This window comes from Acomys minous (genome assembly GCF_964271855.1).
Source record: "Acomys minous genome assembly, chromosome: 7".
NCBI lineage: Eukaryota > Metazoa > Chordata > Mammalia > Rodentia > Muridae > Acomys > Acomys minous.
This window is the reverse complement of record NC_140488.1, coordinates 87888372-87892985: the sequence shown is the minus strand read 5'-3', so window position 1 is coordinate 87892985 and position 4614 is coordinate 87888372. Positions and strand designations below refer to the sequence as shown.

The 4614-nt window shown below is 36.4% G+C and overlaps 1 pseudogene across 1 annotated transcript; it reads left to right on the top strand.

Moving 5' to 3' along the window:
- The first annotated feature begins 1018 nt into the window (after positions 1 to 1018).
- Positions 1019 to 2931, top strand: LOC311602018 (large ribosomal subunit protein eL42-like; annotated as a pseudogene). Its single transcript has 2 exons — positions 1019 to 1104; positions 2596 to 2931. The product of its transcript is annotated as a large ribosomal subunit protein eL42-like (transcript).
- The last annotated feature ends 1683 nt before the right edge of the window (positions 2932 to 4614 follow it).

Below are 4614 nucleotides of genomic sequence, written 5' to 3'. Positions count from 1 at the left end.
CATAATATTACATAATTTTACATAATTTTGTAATATACATACAGCTGATACATTATCTAGAATCACCTCTGGTTATTAACATTTTGCTTTATTGTGCTTTCATTCTCTTTCCATAATATACACACATTATATAAAATATGTACATATATTTATTATGTGTGTATAAATATATTACTGAACTTTTTGAGTTCTTGACTATACTATATCTTGATCTTCTAAAATACTTCTGCATAAATTTTAGAAATACAACAAACATTGATTGCAGCAGGACTTCTTTGTCTAATCATAGGCCCCAGAATATTTTGGCACCATGCTTGGCTAGGAAAATTGTACTGTTTACTCTCTCCTCTTTTGCCAGGCCATGATAGATTTTCTTTATTCCTTTTTAGAAGTAAAACAGTATGAAATAAAGAAGCAAAGAACAAAAAGAAATATGAGGAGATTGGAGATTTAGTTGATAGAATACCTAGCATTTACAAAGCCTTGAAATTTATTCCCAGCACCATGTAAATTGAGAATGGTGGCACACATTTGTAATCCCATCATTGTGGAGGTGGAGGTAGGAGGATCATAAACTCAAGGTCGTCTACAGCTACAAAGCAAACCTAAGGCCAGTCTGAGCTGAGAAGACCCAGTCCAAAAATAAATTTAAAAATAAAGGAAGGATGGGAAGAATGAAAAGAAGGGAATGGAAAAAATTCGGTGATAAAGTTTTTGGCTTCAAGAGGAATGAAGTGATTAGACAATATTGTTTCTGGGAAATTAAAAATTCAAAGAGAGAACTTGTATGTATTTTCTTATTTCAAACAGGGTTGGAAATAAAGCATTAAGATGAAGAGGAGAAGGGGAAGGATGGAATGGAAAATTGAATGATAAAGCTTTTGGCGTCAAGAGAAGTGAAGAAGTGGATAGACATTATTGTCTATGGGAAGTGAGAAATGCCGAGAGGGAACTTGTATTTATTATCTTATTTCTAACAGGGATGGAACTAAAGCAAGCATTACAAGGAAGAGGAGATATGTCGGTTTTGGAATGTATGGGAAATACCCCAGGAATACACATTGTACGCTTATTTAATTTGTGGAAGATAGACTTTCAGGCCAGGTGCGGCAGTGCATGCCTGCAATCACAGCACCCAGGGAGGCAGAGGCAGGTGGATCTCTTCGAGTTCGAGGCCAGCCTGGTCTACATAGTGAGTTCAGGGCAGCCAGGGATAGACAGAGAAACCCTGTCTTGAAACATATATATTGGACTTTCAGGGAAGTGTTGGGAAACCCCAAAACATCCCAGGATTAGTTTCCTAAAATTGAAGCAACTAGACAAAATACCCAATGTTTACTTCATGTTTGACAAATACAAATAGCCAAATGACTATGAACATAACATTTATAGAACTCCTGATTGTCACATGCTTCTCCCTGCTGTATGTAGTTTGTTTTATGCATGTATAATAAAATAAATGTATATGAAAAATCTGAAAGCTATGAAAAACATACAGAAATAAATTTTCACATGAAAAAGAGAAAATCAGGTATGACAAAGCCTTAAAAAGTACTCCAGACATCTGTCTGAGAGAAAATGTTTTGGTAATGAACTAATAAAAACGTTTTATGCTACTCTTCAACTTTAGAGTACATACCCACAAATAATTAAAATGTCAAACAGCTTAGGCTGTAAGCCTTAATGAAATTGCTTCTTTTAAAATTTGTTTTATCAATGGAATATTTTGTTTATATATTATCTATATGTAAATATCTGTATTAAAAATCAAGAATATAGCATTTTAAAATTGAAAAACAAAAAAAGAAAAAGAAAAAGAAAAAGCACATTCAAGCTCTAAGATTGTTACAAAGACCGCTGGATTCTATTTGCCATGAGGGAACCTCCTAGTTCTATGCTCTGCCTTGGTTGTGATTTTAATGAGATTAAAGGAGAAGAATGAGAGAATGTTTTATGCTGAATGTCTTATGATCTTCAGAATATTGATCAGATACCCTGCTTCTTTATCAAAACCTGCATTAGAGTTTTTTTCAGTCCCAAATAAATAACAGTGACAATGTTCAGACCCAAACCCTTGTTTCTATAATATGAATGATACTCTGATAATACTTTTCAACTAGTAATGCCTTCTGGACATGACATTACTATTGTACTCATAAACTCATAGGAGCTGTGATTACCTGTACAAAAACTACATGAGATCCAACCAGCCAGAATTCCAGCATAAATGGAGGAGGTGTTCTCCAGGCCTCATCCCTTACTGAAGAGATATTGGCAGTGAATGGTTGTTGGGAAAAGGAAAATAATTATTTTATAAGGATGCACCACTGGCATGTTTTCTATCTTCCAGTGGATGAGCTCACACTATGCATATATAGGCAGCATTAATTGAAACTATTGAGTTATTAAAAAGAAAAAAAAGAAGACATGATGTTTGGAAACAGGGGTGTTAGATTACAGGGAAATTTGGAGGGAGGAAATGAAGAATTAATACAATCATATTTTATAATATATGTATGAAATTCTCAAAGAATAAAAATTATAATAAAATGCTTTTAGGTTGCTGGCATTGCTTCATTCTTTCTATGCTAATAGAATTCTTGGGAATGTGGTGAATGTTCCTAAGACCCACAGACATTCTGCAAGAAATGTGGCAAGCACTATCCACACAAAGTGACACAGTACAAGAAGGGCAAGGATTCTTTGTATACCCACACAAAACAGTGTTATGACAGGAAACAGAGTGGCTGTGGTAGGCCAACTAAGCCTATTTTCCACAAAAAGTCTAAAACTACAAAGAACATTGTGCTGAGACTTGAGTGTTTTGAGCCCAACTAACTGCAAATCTAAGGGAATGCCGGCTAGTAAGAGATGCGAGGGTTTTGAACTGGGAGGTGATAGTAGAGAAAGGGTCATGTGATTCAGTTCTAAACTGATTTTTTATGAAGACAATAAAATCATAAGTGATGTATTAAAACATAAAATCATGCTTTTCATGATTCTTTTTAATGAACAGTATACAAATAGATGTCAAAAATGGTAAGTTTGAAGCTGGCTGTCACTACTGCCTCAAAATGAAAATCAAATGAAGATAATTTATGCCAAAAAGTTTATACTGAAGAAGTACATAGACAAATATTAGTTTTAGGAGGGAAATAGTTACCATGAGGTTTCTATGAAAGGCTCTTAGCAACTTCTGTGCAATCTGTAAACTTCAGTGTGTTCCTTAGTACATAAAGGAATTGATAAAGTAGTTCCTTTACCTTTTACTAGGTAAGACTTACTTGTTAAAGATATAATAAGTTTAATTATTGTTATAATTCTCTAGGAGAATAGTTTTATGACAGATGAACAAAATCCTTGCCTAAATTGGAATCCTACTTCAAGTTTATTAGGGACTTTCAAGTACATGTTGATCCTATTTAGTCAAAGGAATGATGATAACATTTTCTCCTTAGATTCCCAAGATATAGAGCCACAGATATTGTAAGTGGAGAGGTGCATTCAAATGGCCACTTGCTATGGAGACACCAGGAAAAGAATCTAAAGTACTATTTGGAGGTTGATCAAGCAGTGTTTTTTTTTTCTGTGTTCAAATTTTTTTCTTTATTAATTTATTCTTGTTACATCTCAATGGTTATCCCATCCCTTGTATCCTCCCATTCTTCCCTCCCTCCCATTTTCCCCTTATTCCTCTCCCCTATGACTGTTCCTGAGGGGGATTACCTCCCCCTGTATATGCTCATATGGTATCAAGTCTCTTCTTGGTAACCTGCTGTCCTTCCTCTGAGTGCCACCAGGTCTCCCCCTCCAGGGGACATGGTCAAAGGTGAGGCACCAGAGTACGTGAGAAAGTAATATCCCACTCTGCACTCTACTGTGGAGAATGTTCTGTCCATTGACTAGATCTGGATAGGGGTTTAAGGTTTACCGTCTGTATTGTCCTTGGCTGGCGCCTTAGTTTGAGCGGGACCCCTGGGCCCAAATCTGCCTATCATAATGTTCTACTTGTAGGTTTCTAGGACCCTCTGGATCCTTCAACTTTGCCATTCTCCCATGCTTCTCTCATCTAGAGTCCCAATAGAATGTCCTCCCCTCTGTCTCAGTTTCCTGGTAAGTGAAGGCTTTCGTGGGACATGCCCCTTGGGCTAGTATGCAGATATAAGTGAGTATATACCATTTGAGTCTTTCTGCTTCTGGGTTAACTCACTCATTATGACCATTTCTAGCTCAATCCATTTATCCACAAATTTCTGGAATTCCTTGTTTTTAATAGCTGAGTAGTATTCCATAGTGTAAATGTACCACAGTTTCTTTATCGATTCTTCTACTGAGGGACACTTAGGCTGTTTCCATGTTCTGGCTATTATGAATAAGGCTGCTATGAACATGGTTGAGCAAATTTTCTTGTTTGTGCTGGAGTATCTTCTGGGTATATTCCAAGGAGTGGAATAGCTGGGTCTTGAGGAAGCCCTATTCCCAGTTTTCTGAGATAGCACCAGATAGATTTCCAAAGTGGCTGTACTAGTTTGCATTCCCACCAGCAATGATCAAGCAGTGTTTAAAGCTCTTGCAGGCTTGAAATTGTGGGTCAAATGAGCCTCTGACCCTCTA